Consider the following 18,272-nt stretch of genomic DNA (forward strand, 5'->3'; position numbering starts at 1 on the left):
ATGCAACATAGTTTAGAATCTTCATGTATTTTATTCTACTTTTCTTATAATAACAAATTTTCATATAACAAGGGCTACATAGTAGCTGCTCTTGCTGCTTAGTTTAAACATAGCTAAATTACAGTAAAAATATTGAATTCAAATTAGTGTTAAGGTTTAGAATTCCATCAATTTGAATCTTATTGATTGGTAAAGTCCTTTATCTGTGCAATTAAAGAGCAAGGCCCTAATTTCAATGCTTATGCAAACATAGCTTTTAAAAACTATAATATGTTATGCTTGCATTTACATTTGAACTACATTAGTTGTCCAAATCAAGATTGTCTATCCAAGTCAAGAATTATATATTTTATTTCTTAAAATTTGAACTAAAATATTCAATAAAAAATTATTTTAATATAATTATTAGCTTATAAAAATACATAGATTTTATTTTTAAAATTTTAATTTATATTTGAAAAAAATAATAACGCTGATTTATTATTTAGTTTATAAAAATGCATATGTTTTATTTTATTAAAATTTGAATTTAGATTTTAACCCAAAAAAATGAGTTATACATATATAATTTTTTATTTATTAAAATTTGAATTAAAAAGTATTGATATGACACGAATGGAATACATTGCATTAATAAAAAGTAATGATTGCAAAATCACAATTTACGATGTATTTTACAATAAGATGTTCAAATTCTTAACTAATAATAATAGAAATAAATACAATTTTTTTTAATAAAAAAAAATAGTATATAGTTAAATTTTATTAAATCTAAACATATTTCATATATTTGACCAAACTACTTGTGGTCAATTCAATTACCTAATGCCTTATCCTGCTGCCATAGGATAATAACAATCACTAATTTTTCCATATTATTTCTTTTCATTTAAAATCATCTAAAAATAGACCTTAGAATTATAAACCATTCAAACTAACATTTTAACAACTCATTGTATTAAACATCATATCCTCCCTCTCTTACTTGTCACAATCAAAAAGAAATCATTAACCAATTGAATTAAAGATTAGTTGTTGTAATATGGATATAATACCAGAATAATGTATATTACTTCTTAGGTAAGTATTCCCATTATTTTTATGCATTAATGAACAAGTTAAACTTCTGCATAAATAACTATGCTATTCTCACATAAACACGCCTTTGGAAAGGCATGTTCCCAATAAGAAGAAAATCTATTTTCGTCTCCCAATGAGCATTTATCAATCATCAGACCCCTCTTCTCCTTCCTCTCGGCTTCAAATCACATAAAGGAATTTCCCATAAGTGACCCAACTTAATGCGGGTTTTCTGCAACAACCAAAGAGTCCATTATTTCACAGTGACCGGGCCCATGAGAGCATAATCTGCCAGTGGATGTCGCTGGCCTAAATCACACTTAACACGATATATGGATATCATCCATCCTGTAAAACCATTTATCTAACGATAAAACACATGCATTAATAGACCTCTCAGCCTAAAGTTTAAGCCCCCTCTCCAATATGCTAGACTAGGCTGGGCTGTTTCTAGGAGCGAGTTTTGAAGAGAATGGCATGAATGATCATCTAGTGGTAAATAGCTACCAAGTCAATGCCCAAGAATGGACCGACCCAGAAAATCCAATGGTCATCCCAAATATGAGACTTGTTGTAGATGATGGCAGCTCCCAAGCTTCGGGCAGGGTTGATGCCAGTTCCAGTGATGGGACTTGTGACAAGGTGAACCAAAAAAACTGCAAACCCTATTGGAAGTGGTGCTAGCAGAGGAACATGAGAGTCCCTAGCGCTTTGTTTGGCATCAATAGCAGAGAAAACAGTGTAGACCAGAACGAAGGTTCCCACAATCTCAGCCCCCAAACCATCTCCCTTGGTGTAGCCATGAGCCATAGTATTAGCACCTCCACCATTTGTTTGGCACTCACCTCCCATGAATCCCTTCACAACACCAGCACCACAGATGGCTCCCAAGCATTGGCATATCATGTAGAACACAGCTTAGGGCAGAGACAACTTTACGGCCAAGAATAACCTAAAGGTAACTACAGGGTTAATGTGACCACCTGAGATTCTTGTTGTGCAATAGATGAGGCAGTAGATCATTCCCCCAAAGGCCCATGCAATACCCTAAATTCCAACAGAATCAGTGCATACATTGTCGGCCCTCTTGACACCCATGACCGTGAGGATCGTGATGTAAAGAAACAAGAAAGTCGCCATGAACTTTTCAATACCCGTCCTCTAGAAGGACCATGACGTGAACTCCCCGAGTTTGAACAGTGGAGTGGGACCAGGCTCCTTGTATATTTCTGACCTCAAAAGATTATAAAAGCCCTGTTAGGGACACTGCCATTGAAGGGTTAGTTCCTTTGTTGTTTCACTGAGGTTGGGTAAAGAATTCTAGTTTTTTGTACTTTCTCACGATACTTTGTCCTTGCAAATTTCATGATTATGCTGAGTTTTAGAAAATTATGGTTATGTACTTATTCTTGAAAACTTCATGATTGTACTCTGAAAAGGAAAATTTTATTCGCTGAGTCTTAGATTTCTTTGAAAGCCCTAAGGTAATAATTGTATTGGTTACACATTGCCCTCATGTTGGGATGTAGAATGAGCCTCTGGGTTCAAAAAACTAAAACTCCAAGTACGCTTGACAAGTATACATAAATGAAATTGTTCACTAAGATTGGCACACTTGACAAATATACATAGACGACATTGTTCACTAATATTGCTACACTTGACAAGTATACATAGACGACATTGTTCACTAATATTACAATTTATACAGAAATGGTATAGAGAGAATTTAATAGGGCTATTTACTTACACTCTATATATAATGATGTAGAGATAATTCAATTGGACCATTTACTTATAATATATATAGGAATTATGTGGAAGAAATTCAATAAGATCAGTTATTCTCTCATCTCATGGATGTCATTCTACACTGAATATGCTTTTGATTTTTATAGGGTAACTTGTCAATCGTTCAAACAATTACAATGAGCTCTTTAAAGGAAATCAATGTATATTATTATTTTATGGATATCATTGTAATCTCCAATAAAGAAGAAAACAACAAAAACTATTTAAAACCTCGACCAACATAATTTTCCATAAAATAAATATAACTTACAACAATGTTTTGCCATAACAATTATAGGCCTAATGACTAGTACACATGTGCATTATGATGGAGGACACCATGTGCAAAAGAACATAGAAATAATAGTATTTTTGTCAACAAAAATGAATAAATACTACTTATTAGCATCAAATTTATAATAAGGAACCATACTTGCGTGGAATTAATTTTGATCCCTATTTCCTATTGCAGTGTCTTAGTAATAAGTAGGCATAAAGAACACAAGAAGGTAATATTGATAAATGTAAGAAAGTAGTAAATGCAAGCTAAATAGGAAATAAAAGTGGAGTAGGAAGTAAGAAGATTTTCAGGTGGAGCCATGGAGCATTGTTAGGTACCATTTTTAAATCCGAGGAGAAGAGGATGGGGAGTCAAATTGGTGTTGATTTCAATTGGAATTGTTTCTTCTATGTGAGAAGCAAAATGATTCATCACAACCAAAGTTTTTGATCGCATGAGCTCCATAACAATAGGATTTTATTATATAAGATTGGTAACATTTCTTTTTTTGAACTATAATGGTGTGGGTAGTCATTGTGATAAATAATGAGGGCTACATAGGAGCTAGCTCCATAACAATAGGATTTTATTATATAAGTTTGATAACATTTCTTTTTTTGAACTATAATGGTGTGGGTAATCATTGTGATAAATAACAAGGACTACATAGTAGCCAGTACGTGTCGCTTAGCTTAAATATAGCTTAATTAAACTAAAAAATAATAAAGACAAAATTCATCACAAAAATAAAACAACTAATAAAATGTTGTATTCTTAAATGCCATCAAGAAATATGATATATATATATATATATATATATATATATAGATATATATATATATATATATACTAAAATTTGTTTTTAATATAACAAGAGTTACATAGTAGCTAGTACTTGGGGCTTAGTCTAAATATAGTTTAATTAAACTAAAAAATAATAAAGATAAAGAATTCATCACAAAAGTAAAACAATTAATAAAATGTTGTATTGTTGAATGTCATCACCAAAAATTAAGAAATATGATTAACTAATATTGTTTATATTAGCATATACACACTTCTATATATATATATAGATATATATATATATATATATATATATATATATATATATAATTTAGTAAAATATGTTTTTAATATAATAATAAGTCATCTAAAATTGAAAATATGGGGAAAAACTATAAATCATGAAAATGGAAATAATAGGGGAAAAAAATCAAAATAAAAAACTTTAATAAAAAGGGGATAAATCTTAAAACAAAAAAACTGGTAACTTACAAAAATAGAAGTTACTAAAAAGCCCATAATAAGACCCCAACCAATCAATTTACAAATAAATAAATTTAAATAATACTAAAAAATAACAAAAATTGAATTCCTAATGTTAAACTATGGATAAGCAACATAATTTTTTGGTCAAAGACAAACTAATAAACAAGTCAAAGCAAAATTGAATGGGTAGTATAATAATAAGTTATCTTAAATTGAAATTATGGAGAAAAAACTAGAATTCATGAAAATGGAAATAATAGAAAAATGAAAAGAAAAAAAAAAAAAAAGAAATAAATCTAAAAAAAAATTAGTAAATAATAATAATAATAATGAGATGACAAATAAAACATATTCAAAAAAATTCCCTTACCTTTCTCTTGGAAAAATTAGAAATAATTTTCATTCCAAGTTTTACAAATAATTTTTTATTTTGATTTTCATTTATGTAGAAAATAAATTTATTCCTTTTTATAACATACTAGAAAGCTCTATAAACCACTTGCTAAAAATGTTATAAAAAAAATCCAATTATCAAATTGGAAAGTTCAAATATTTATTTATATTTTTCAAAATAATGAAATTTAATCCAAATTTTATTATTATTTATATTTTCAAAATAATGAAATTTTATACAAAGTTTTCATATCATAGAGAAATTTTTCGTTTTTTTAAATCTGGTGCAACAAACCGTTTCTTTCAAGCTGTCATTGAAATCAAGTATTTATTTAATTGTCTTTCCAAATTGTATGGATAGATTTGTTTTCGGAGTTGTTTTTAGTGCTACTTTTTGGAGTTTCTAATGCTGGAATCCGATGAAAAAATTTATAGTGAAATCCTAGAAATACTTCCAAAAACTGACACTAAAGACAACTAGTATATTTTCTAACAAGATCCGACGCACAAATACAATAAGAGATCATAAGTTCAACTTTCATTGAAAAAGATTTTTTCTAATAAAAAAGTCAATTATTCAAATCCACCTTTTGCATAAAATTATAAGTAGTTTATAAAGATAAAGCGTTATGCATTAATTTACTACATTTTCATATTGCTTACGAGATGAGAATATAAGAATATGTAATATTGTGGCCACATGGGTTTGACATATCTTTGTTTCAGGGTTATTTTAAATACTTATATGTCATGTTACATGTCATAGTAGTTTAATTGGGTGTCATAGTAGTTTAATTGGGTGGTTTATCAGTCTTTTTCTCGGGTGAATTTTGGATTGATTTTATTTGAATTTTTTTTTTTAATAAAAAAGTCAATTATTCAAATCCACCTTTTGCATAAAATTATAAGTAGTTTATAAAGATAAAGCGTTATGCATTAATTTACTACATTTTCATATTGCTTATCAGATGAGAATATAAGAATATGTAATATTGAATGGCCACATGGGTTTGACATATGTTTGTTTCAGGGTTATTTTAAATACTTATATGTCATATTACATGTCATAGTAGTTTAATTGGGTGGTTTTTCAGTCTTTTTTCTTGGGTGAATTTTGGATTGATTTTATTTTAAATTGAAAAATTATAAATTTTTTAAAGTTTGGTGGGATTTTTTTATTTCAAGATTTACATGTTCATTATTCACCTAGCCAAGGGGAAGATAGTACAAGATTTGAACTCAAAATTTCTTGTTCGATAAAACTTCATTCCATGGCCATTGCCACTTGAGCTACTTGAAACAGACATTTTAAATTAGAATATACAAAATTCAAACTTTTTCCAGAGTTTTAAGAATGTTGAATTTTTTTAATTTTAAAAATGTAATTAAAACAAAATTTTATATATATATATCCAATTTAAACCTGAAAACCATTCAAAAATCCAGTTTAAACGTGAAAACCATTGTGATGTCATGTAGAATTTTATTAACAGATTTGGGAAAATAAAAACCCAAAAATTCCATCAAGCTACAGATAGACTGACAATCATAAATATGAACAAATACCAGTGTGCGTAACGTCGCCCTCAGACATAGAGAGTAACATAAAAAGTAAGTACCATAGATAGATAGCGTAGACTCTGAGCCGCAAAAGTCTACAACGTCCAGAGAAATAGTCGTGTAATCTGACACGGATTCCATTAATTTCTGTTCAATTTTCTACTCCTAATTCTCCACCTGTAAAGCAGGGACGCCCCGTCGTCACCACTGAAAAACGTTCTCACCTCCGCTCTTTCAACGGGGTGGGATATCTAGCATTTCAATCGTACCACTTGCGGTCAAATTTCGTTGAAATGATAGCGTGGGAAAGATCGTACCACTGTTCTCGTCAATTTTGTTTTAAATTTGGTTGAAATTGCCTGCTGTTTTTTCCCGGAAAATCATAGAAAATTTGGCAATAATTAGATAAAATCTGATAGAGATTTTTGTAAATCCAAATTACAGTTGTCAAATTTAAAAATCTTGGGTGCCTCAAAAATTTTTGGTGCTGAATCTATTTTTACCATCGAAAACATGATTCAAACAAATTTTCTGCAAAATTAAGAAAAAAAATGCCCAGATTCTAGCCACTTTTGACCAAGCAGACAATTCCTCAGCCTCATTATCCTTCTTCTCAATTATATGGCAACTCTGAGTTTCAGGGAATTGTCTCTGAAAATTTGGTACAAAGATTTAGACCAAATTTTTACCCATACAAATCTTATTTTCCACCCAAATAACAAAGATAACACGAAACATTTATGTGTTGTGTTTGTCTTTCCTGGGTCGCTAGCATACATAATCCTGCGAGGATTGGATAACAAGCTCTGAGAGATATATAGTTCTGCTCATAATTGAATCACAAGACTTGTGAGACCAAATCTCCCCCACCTAATCATTTGACCATATCCTTGAAACTTAATTAAGACCAGTCAAGTTGTGCATTTGTTTTGATTTTTGATGGATGGAAAAGAAGGGTGATTATAGTGGTGTTTCAATTTTGTTACAGGGTAAGGTCGGCTTTTATCCTATATCTCACTACAAAATTTGACATTTTTTACATTTTATACTTCATATGAAACCCAACATGAAATAGTATTATTGTGTTGAAAAACATTTTAATTCGAATTTAATATATATATAATTCAATAAATGTGTTATATAGAGATATTTTTATTGGACAAAGATGCATATTTTATAATGCAGTATTCATGTGACTATGAATGGAAGATGTGTGATTTTATACACGTTCAACATGGGTGAAGATGTGTGATTCCATAGGTATTCAACATGGTGTTAGAAATTTGGTGTACACAGACATGTGCTAACTTACATCTTTTGAACTCGTGAAGATGTGTGATTCTATAGGTATTCAACATGGTGTTAGAAACTTGGTGTACACATAGATGTGCTAGCTTACATCTTTTTAACTCAGAACTCAGTGAGGGATCAAATCCTTATGAGTATGTTGGATCAAATTTTTATGGGTTTGTTGGCTAGTCAAGAACTCCTTTACATTTTACTCAAAATGTAGGAGCCCCATTATAAATTATAAATTCACCCTTCTAATTGCACTTGATTGATGGATGGATTCTGCTATATTCATTGAATGATTTTTGCCCCTCTTGCTTCTTAGAGTTTGATTATGTCTTCGACACATCTTTTTAGTTGATCCTTTGGAGTTACTACTTTGGTTGCTTATCTCAGGTCATTTCTCACATAGATTTCAATTGTCCCACTGCATCAACATTTCAACCACATAAAACTTGCTTTTGAAATTTAATTTGAACTCTCTTCTTTTAGTTTATCTTTCTTTTGCTTGAATCTTTTGGAAAAATAACCTCATTAGTTTGATTTCCTAAATGACACTTTCATAATCTATGTGCCTTAAAAAAATATATAAACACACGTCAATATAAAATAAAATTTATGTATATATTCTAAAAATGTGTTATACTAGTAATTGCACCAGATGTTTCAAAGGAAACTTGGTAAGGTATAAATTTGAGAAGAATTGTGACATATAGAAGATCATGTGTGGCTAATCCAATGATTTAGACTTGATGATAATTCAATGTCATTGTTTTAAATTTATACAAAATATTATTTAGAAATTGTTATTTAGAAGTATAATTCAACAATTGCATAAAAAAAAAGTTAAATATAAATAAAATAGTTCAATTTTAAATAATGAAAAGTATGAATAAAAAAAATGTGATCAATGCAACATAGTTTAGAATCTTCATGTATTATTCTACTTTTCTTATAATAACAAATTTTCTTATAACAAGGGCTATATAGTAGCTACTCTTGTCCCTCATCTGTGCAATTAAAGGGCAAGGCCCTAATTTCAATGCTTATGCAAACATAGCTTTAAAAAGCTATAATATGTTATGCTTGCATTTACATTTGAACTACATTATTCATCCAAATCAAGATTGTCTATCCAACTCAAGATTTATATAATTTTATTTCTTAATATTTGAACTAAAATATTCAATAAAAAATTCTTTTATTATAATTATTAGCTTATAAAAATATATAGATTTTATTTTTAAAATTTTAATTTATATTTGAAAAAAATAATAATGCTCATTTATTATTTAGTTTATAAAAATGCATATTTTTATTTTATTAAAATTTGAATTTAGATTTTAATCTAAACAAATGAGTTATACATATATATTTTTTTATTTATTAAAATTTGAATTAAAAATTCAATTAATTTTTTTAAATATAATTATCAGTGTATAAAAAGTATTGATATGACATAAATGGAGTACATTGAATTAATAAAAGGTAATGATTGCAAAATCCCAATTTAAAATGTATTTTACAATAAGATGTTAAAATTCTTAACCAATAATAATAGAAATAAATACAATTTTATTTATTTATTTATTTATAAAAATATAAAAAAATAGTATATAGTTAAACTTTATTAAATCTAAACATATTCCATATATTTGACCAAACTAATTATGGTCAACTCAATTACCTAATGCTTTATCCTGCAAGATAATAACAATCACTAATTTTTCCATATTACTTCTTTTCATTTAAAATCATCTAAAAATAAAACTTAGAATTATAAACCATTCAAACCAACATTTTAACAACCAATTATATTAAATATCATATCCTCCCTTTCTTAATGGTCACAATCAACAAGAAATCATTAATCAATTGAATTAAAGATTAGTTGTTGTAATATTGATATAATACCCATAATAATGTATATTACTTCTTAGGTAAGTATTCCCATTATTTTTATGCATTAATGAACAAGTTAAACTTTTGCATGAATAACTATGCTATGCTCCCATAAACACTTGTCTTTGGAAAGGCATGTTCCCAATATGAAGAAAATCCATTTTAGTCTCCCAGTGAGCAATTATCAATCATCGGACCCCTCTTCTCCTTCCTCTCGGCTTCAAATCGCATGAAGGAATTTCCCGTAAGTGACCCAGCTTAATGCGGGTTTTTTGCAACAAGCAAAGGGTCCGTTATTTTACACAATGACCGGCCCCACAAGAGCATAATCTGCCAGTGGATGTCGCTGGCCTAAATCACACTTAACAAAATATATGGATATCATCCACCCTGTAAAACCATTTATCTGATGACAATACACATGCGTTAACAGACCTCTAAGCCTAAAGTTTAAGCCCCCTCTCCGATATGCTGGACTAGGCTGGGCCGTTTCTAGGAGCGAGTTTTGAAGGGAATGGCACGAATGATCACCTAGCGGTAAATAGCTACCAAGCCAATGCCCAAGAATGGACCGACCCAGAAAATTCAATGGTCATCCCAAATATGAGACTTGTTGTAGATGATGGCAGCTCCCAAGCTTCGGGCAGGGTTGATGCCAGTTCCAGTGATGGGAATTGTGACAAGGTGAACCAGAAAAACTGCAAACCCTATTGGAAGTGGTGCTAGCAGAGGAACATGAGAGTCCCTGGCGCTTCGTTTGGCATCGATAGCAGAGAAAACGGTGTAGACCAGAACGAAGGTTCCCACAATCTCAGCTCCCAAGCCATCTCCCTTGGTGTAGCTATGAGCCACAGTATCAGCACCTCCACCGTTCGTTTGGTATTCACCTTCCATGAATCCCTTCACAACACCAGCGCCACAGATGGTTCCCATGCACTAGCATATCATGTAGAACACAGCTCAGGGCATAGCCAACTTTATGGCCAAGAACAACCTAAAGGTAACTGCAGGGTTAATGTGACCACTTGAAATTCCTGTTGTGCAATAGACGAGACAGTAGATCATTCCCCCAAAGACCCATGCAATACCCTAAATTCCAACAGAATCAGTGCAAACATTGTCGGCCCTCTTGACACCCATGACCGTGAGGATCGTGATGTAAAGAAACAAGAAAGTCGCCATGAACTTTGCAATACCCGTCCTCCAGAAGGACCATGACGCGAACTCCCCGGGTTTGAACAGTGTAGTGGGAGCAGGGTCCTTGTAATCCTTTTCCCTCGTCTGTGCCGCAGTCCCAGCTGATGCCTCTCGGAATACTTGTTCACCCCGAGCTTAACGTCTTCTTCTTTTCCTTCCATTTTCAACACAAATACTCACCAAGAACCAAAGGATTCTAAGACTGTTTGAAACACTCGAAAGAAAGCCAAATACTATAGCGCAACAAGTGCAGAATGAATCAATGTGTGATTAGCTTAATGCAAGTTTATTCAGAGAGAGATGTACATATTTGTTTTCTACACTGAGCATTCTTCGTTCTGAGATGATGCCGATATTACCAGAGTGGGGATAGGACCAGTTCCCGCCAATTCGCAGGGGAGTGCACCTCGCAAGGTTGGGCACCTCGGCAAAGCAAAGAAGCACGTGAAGTAATTCAAGCCCTCCGGTTCCTTCATCTCCAAAAAGATGGTCCGTTACCTCACTTACGGTTGTTGAATAAGGATGGACAAATTCCTCCAAGAGAAACCCTCTTCTGCAGCACTGAGAGGGGAATAAACTGGTTAAGCCATCAATAAATTGTTAAGCAAGCAGTAGTGTTTGACCTATTTAGTGTTTTTTTGTTTTTTTGTTTTCTTTTAATAACTATTATTAATCCGACGACTTAAAAATCTTCAATCGTCTAACTATGACAGTAAGAAAGTTCTTTAAAAAAAAAACCTTACCACATAATTATATATAATTATAATTTACATATAAATTATTTAAATATTACATATATTATTCAAAAAAACATAATATTATACTTTTTATATATTAAATATAATATAATGCATCATATTCATTTTTCAGAAGAAAAAAAACCATATATATTATATTACGGGAAATATAATGTCCATGAATACAGCATAACCGAATTGCCTGGAGACCCACGGCAAAAACAGATAAAAACCATGTATGAGAGAAATGTGCAAGGTTTACAGATGATCAGATGGGTGGAGCAGTTAGTCTCACAGCAGAAAGAGACCAATAAACTAAGAAATCTCCATATGGACCATGTGTAACCAACAGCACCAGATAGAGCGAGAGCTCCATAATCAGACAAATCCAAAAAAAAACATTGATGCGCAGCAGCAATGACGACCACAAGTAACAGTTCTGTTCCAAATAAAACATTGATGCGCAGCAGCAATGACTACCTCAAGTAACAGTTCTGTTCCAAAATAAACATTGATGCGCAGCAGCAATGACGACCTCAAGAAACAGTTGGAATAGAGATCCCTACATATCAGGGGAGACAGATGAATCTGTAATCCGCAGCAGAATAGAAGCAATAGGAGTTCTGAGGTCTTGAAAAGTACAATTATTTCTCCACTTCCATAAAAGCCAGATGACCATGACAAACATAGAGCGTAGGGACAAGCATTGCTCACTCCACCACCTGTAGCCCTCCTGTACAGAAGCAAAAACGCGATAAAGAAAACATCATATTCATACCATCATTATTGTTGGTAACTATATTAAAAAATCTTAAAAACAAAATAAAGTGAACCTTTTTAACAAAACCCAATAAATAAATAAATATATGTATATATATTATTTATTATTTATTATTTATGTTATAAATTGTAAGGCTATGTATATATAAAAAGGATCGGAATAAACAAAATCTAAAGAATGTGCATATAATAAATATTAAACACAATAAAAACGCCATAAACAAAATCTAAAGAATGTGCCTATAATAAATATAAACACAAAGAAAAAGAATGAGGGGTCAAATGAAAAATATACTCGACTATTGTGAGAACGAGTTTCCTTCTAAAAGGGGATTTATATATATAGCACTCTAACGTGCTATGAGTTTGACGCATACGACACACTTTATAATGTTTCCAATCCTAACATAAAACAGGTGGCGCATATAGTATTAACGTGAATATGTGGAAGGGACATCAACCTACAAACTACATCAACTTTTTTGTTAGAGGAAAAAAAGCGCTTCGGAATTTATATTAATAAAACATAGAGTACATCTTACTTAGTTTTTCAATATGTGTATTCAAACTTTTTTCCAGAAATAAATGTATTTCTCTTTTACTACTTAATCCTATGGATCTTACATGTGCCTATTTAATGTTCAAAATACCAACGAAAAAAACTATCTTTTAACTTAATATGTCCATTTAGTGTTCTCTTTACATTGCCTTGTAATTCCTAGTATTATCTGAAAAAAGAAAAAAAAAAAAAGTACAATCTATTATACTTCCAATATCTATGAAAAAATTATGCTTCTAGCATTTATCATGACTCTTTGTTCATATGCTGAAAAGAAAAACTTACCATGTTCCTTATCAATACCTCTCTTTGATAGCAAGTCTGTTGTCCAGTTCTGTTCCTGTAGATGTGATCAAAATTTATATGATGGTATGTGCTCACCAATGTCTTGATGCATTTCATCCAATTGATTAATATGGGAGGATTGAAATTGTTATAACCTTTCATCCAATCTACAATTCCTTTTGCATCACTGTAGACCTGTATGTGATCCATTCCTAGCCATTTTTTTGTGATTAGTACTCGTCATAGTGCAATAATCTCTGCTTTATTGTTTGTGCCTTGTCCTCCTTCCCACCAGAAGTGAAATAATTTCCCCGGTTCTATGACTATATAGGCACCACATCCACATCTTCTTCTGGAGCAAGCACCATCGAAAAATCCCACTGGATATGTTTTCCAAATATCTTTGTGCTTGATAATTCTGGGTTTGTTGCTATTCTTAGATGGACCATATTCATTGAAATATGCCATAGTTTTGATGATATCCTCCCTCACAACCGATGCTTATTATAAAAAATAAGTGCATTACGACTTCGCCAGATGGACCATAAAAGATATAATGGGAGAAATTTGTACCTATCATGTGATTTGAACCAAATCCTCAGACAATGCCTCAATGTTGTATGATGTTGAGGAGATACAATGCCGAAAAAACCTAAGACCCCTTCCCAAAGAGCTTTCGTGTAAGAGTAGTGAAGAAAAAGATGAGCATTATTCTCAGTGTTGTTCCTACAAAGTAGAAAAATTCCTGGGCTTGAGTACCCTCTGCGCTGAAGGTTATTCCATGTCAAGGTTCTGTCCATGATAGCCAGCCAACAAAAACATTTGATCTTGTTAGGTAGTTTCCCTTTCCAGATGACCTGAACCCAGGATGGTGCCTAATTTCCTTTCTCTTTCTTTTGCAATGACATATATATTTCCTTTACCATCAGAAGCCCCTTTTTTAAGTTACCCCCCCATGTCATCTGATCCTCCTGATCATTAAGTGATATACCTGCATTTCTGAGATTTGCAATATAAACTTCCCATTCACTAATATACTCCCTAGGCATCTGTATATCCCCAGCTCTTTTCCACGATTGTTAGTCAATACAGAGTACATTATGCTGAATATTTGTTTAAGGAAAACTATCTCTTTCTCATGAAGGAAATTAAGGATCTGAAATGATAGAGAGTGGTTTCCCACCATACCTTTGATTGTGTCCAATCCGATCATGATCTTTGAGCCATCTCCTGCCTCCCACCGTACCAACCCCAAGAGCTAGTGGATATTTTTCATCATACTTCTCCAAATGTATGATGAAATAGATTTCATCTTGGCCCCTCCAATAATCCATGGTGTGAAAGTTTGCCCAAACATATATTTTTCCTTGATAATTTGAGACCATATTCCCAAACCAGATACTTCCCTCCACATGTTTTTAACGATCAGTGCCATGTTGAAAGTTGTGGGATCTATGATGCCCCATCCACCTTCCTCAATAGGTCTTGCAATGAGGGACCATTTTACCAAGTGAAACTTCCCAGATAGTAGTGTCCCGACCCAGATAAAGCGTCCCATGATCAATTGTATCCTTTTAATGACTTCCTTAGGAAGTAGAAAAAGGTGCATCCAATATACTGCTATATTTTGAAGTACTTCTTTTAACATGATCATCCTACCCCCCATTGTCAACCATCTGTGTTTCCAACAGTCAAGTTTCTTATGAAACCTCTCTACCAGCCAATCCCAATCCTTGTTACAATAATTGTTTGGCTTCAGGTTGAAACCCAGGTATGTGATACCTTCATCAATGTGTTTGTATCCAACCCCAAACAATAGACTAATGTCCATAATCTCCAGTCCTGCAATACCATTATGTATAAGCACTGATTTCGGTCCATTCATACATAGTCTCGATGCCTCTCCAAATGATGTAATAATGCTATGTAATATTGTCCATTTAGAAACAATAGCATGTCCTCCAAAAAGTAGGTCATCGATGAACATTAAGTGAGTGATATCAGTCTGTCGTGATACTTTAATCCCATAAATACTGCCCTGAACTCTTTCATCTCTTACTTTCCTACTCAGACTGTCAATAACCAATATGAACAACATAGGCGATAGTGCACAACCTGTCTCAACCCCCTTCGAGTGGAGAAGAAATGGGTAGGAAATCCATTTATGATGATAATGAAATTCATTGTCTTGATGCAAGCCATAATCTAGCGAATGTTCATAGGTGACATACCTTCTTTGATCAAGATCAGTTTAAGAAATTCCCAGTCTATACAGTCATATGCCTTGGTCAAATCCACCTTGAGAAGGCAAGACTTAAGTTTTTGGGTTTTAATAGAGTGCAGAATCTCGTGTGCAATACCAATGGTATCTTGTATCTGTTTTCCCTCAATAAACCCAAACTGCTCCTCAGTGATATGTCTAGACAAAATTGGTTTCAGCCTGTTATCACTCAGGTTGTTCCCCAAAGTTGTGGAAAAGGGAATACGGCCGAGGTAACCACAGACCAATCTTTTAGATGTAGGTTCTAGCCAATTTGCATCTAGAGAGGGCTCTCTCTTTATGATTTAGCTTTATTTTGCAGTATGTTAGGCTAGTTATGAAGTACAAGGGTTTGTTTGATTTTTGGATGGTGACATTCAATAGAACAGGGGTGTAAATATGAGAAGTTCAGTCCATTGGGCTAATGGAGTCTATGAAAATGAACTGCTGGATATGGCTTCTTTGACAGAGGGAGGTACTGCAGAGCAAGGTAATCAACCATGAAACAATTTGTAAGCTGGAATAAGGTGAGATGGGGTCAGGGGGTGAAGGGCAACTAAGAATCCTTCATCATGCTGACAGAGGGAAAGTGGATGAATATTGCCAGGGAGCAGTTAAGAATTCCTTAGCTATATTCAAAATGTAAGAACCAGGGGAAACAGGAGCAGTTAAGAATTCCTGCTTATGCTAATTCTGAAGAAAACATAAACAATAACAGGGATTGAACACAGAGTACAGTTAAGCAAGTTCTGGGTTATTCTTTTTCCCTGTTATTCAGATTATGAACATAGACGATATATAAAAACGCAGAAACTGTAAAACATGAGTTAAAAGACTTATTGATCCATGAAATAATTCGAGAATTCTGCAACATAGTCCTCTGCCATCAATTCCATAACCAGAGAGTTCAACAACAACGCATTCCAGCAACCTTTTATTCAGAAGAGTTTTCAGAGTTACAGCGCAGTTCCAGAAATGTATCACCAACCCCTAATACTTTGCTTGGGGAGGTATTTGTACAAAAATGTTTACAAAATATCTCAATGAGATAATATCTAGCAATAACTTCTTCTACCTACTCTACAGGAGAAGTAAATGATCTTGGGAACAGGAAGAAATAAATGCAGAGGTGAATGTTGCTGTGCTGGCCGCTGAATTGATAAGGTGCGTTGACTGTTTGCTCGGTGAGTCGGCCGATGGATGCTTCACTGACATTTCGCGCGGCTGGATTTGCTTTCTCGAGTGTTTTTTAAGTTTGCTTTAATAGACCGCTGCCCAGTGTGATTCTTATCTGCTCCTTTCTTCACTTTATGACATCTGTTATGTTCTGGGAAAACAAACAAAAGTTTGAAATCTGCTTACAAGATTTCCAACATGCTTTGCCACCACTATTCTTCTGGCAACTGATGTCTTTGCAACTTTATCAATGTCTCATCAACGTCTGTGTACTTGTAGAAGTTAGGTCGGGCTGTAAAAAGATGTTGTACTTCATGTTCAATATAAAACAGATTTTCCAAGTTGTTGTAAAGAGATTGGCCAGATGGAAGGGTCTTTTCTGCTGGAGTACTTGATGATGATGCATTTTGTTGATCAACAACATATTTATTCAATCTGATCTGGTACTCAGCTTGTCTTAATAGGCATTGATTACTTCCCACTAGGCTGGGCAAGCCCCTTTCCTGCAAACCTGCACATTTTTCTACAAAAGAATTTACCTTCACCTGCATATCTTGGCTCTTTCTCTCCAAATTCTGCATCAGGGTTCTCATGGTCAGGACTCTTTTGATTGTTAGGATGGTGCCTATCCTGTCTCTGATGTCCAATGCTGCTAGTTCTTCCTTGGTTCTATTGTTCAAAAAATGGATTAGCCTGTTGGCTTGTTCAGGCTTATGTCCCAATAAATTTCTGGCCCTTTGGATTTCCACCTGGGCTGCTGCTATCAAGTCAATCTGTTCATATATAATTTGAATGGATCTCCAGATATTGCTAATGGATTCACTGATGTTAGCCCAAAAAATGCCCCTGATTTCTCCCAAAGGCTTGTCTAAAGAGAGGTCCTTTTCCAATGCCTTTACTTTATTCTCCAATGTCTTCACCTCTCTTGTTTTTTCCGCCACAGTCATTTTAGATTTGTCATAACTTACTTCCAACTTGGACAATTTCTCTTTAGTCTCTTTTAATTCTGATACTTGGAGTTTCAAATCCTCCAGAGCCTTTATTAATTCCTCAGTGGTCATGGTAGTGCCGCTGCCTGCTGCTGTTGTTGCTGAAGTACTTGGTGTTGTTGATGCCGGGATAGAGGGAGGGACTACTGTTGTAACTGTGGTAGGAGCAGCTGTAACTGTTGGAGCTGTTTGAGATGGTTGGAAGGTCAACACTCCCTACTTTTCCAGTGATGCCTTCTCCAATTCCTGATTTGTCTCATTTAGCCTTTGATTCATTTTTATTAGCAAATCCATCATGTCTTCTTCTACTTTTTCTTGCATCACCTATGTGGTTTCTGGATGCATAGTAATTGGCAGCTTCAATTGTTTCTTGAGAGCAGCTATGTCATCCTCATTTTTCTTCATTCATTCTTTTATTCCCTTGGCATCCTTGGGATCATGTCCTAGCTCAATGATAATTTCTTCCAATGACTTTATCCTGTTGTCCTTGGCCAAAGAAGATGCCTTTTCCAAATCCAGTTGGGCAGATGTGTTGTTCAATGAATTCTGCAATTGTTGAGCTAGCATTGCTTTGTCTGCCAATGTGGAGTAGACCATCTCTCCAGTTTGCTTGTGCAACTCAATCTAGTCCATAGGGTGAGTGTCTTTGGAAAAAGCCTCCAAATTTGTTCTAATATAATCAGCTGCTGACTGTGGCTGCTGCACTTTAGGCTTAAAGTGA

At 33.4% G+C, this 18,272-nt stretch overlaps 2 pseudogenes; both read right to left on the reverse strand.

Moving 5' to 3' along the window:
• Positions 1-1,530: 1,530 nt before the first annotated feature.
• Positions 1,531-6,517, reverse strand: LOC149221520 (putative aquaporin PIP1-4 pseudogene; annotated as a pseudogene).
• A 3,543-nt stretch (positions 6,518-10,060) lies between these two features.
• LOC149221521 (putative aquaporin PIP1-4 pseudogene) lies at positions 10,061-10,926 on the reverse strand (annotated as a pseudogene).
• Positions 10,927-18,272: the final 7,346 nt, after the last annotated feature.

Source organism: Pinus tabuliformis, chromosome Q, assembly GCF_031772625.1.
Source record: "Pinus tabuliformis cultivar Carrire ecotype Pingquan chromosome Q, CPIR1, whole genome shotgun sequence".
NCBI lineage: Eukaryota > Viridiplantae > Streptophyta > Pinopsida > Pinales > Pinaceae > Pinus > Pinus tabuliformis.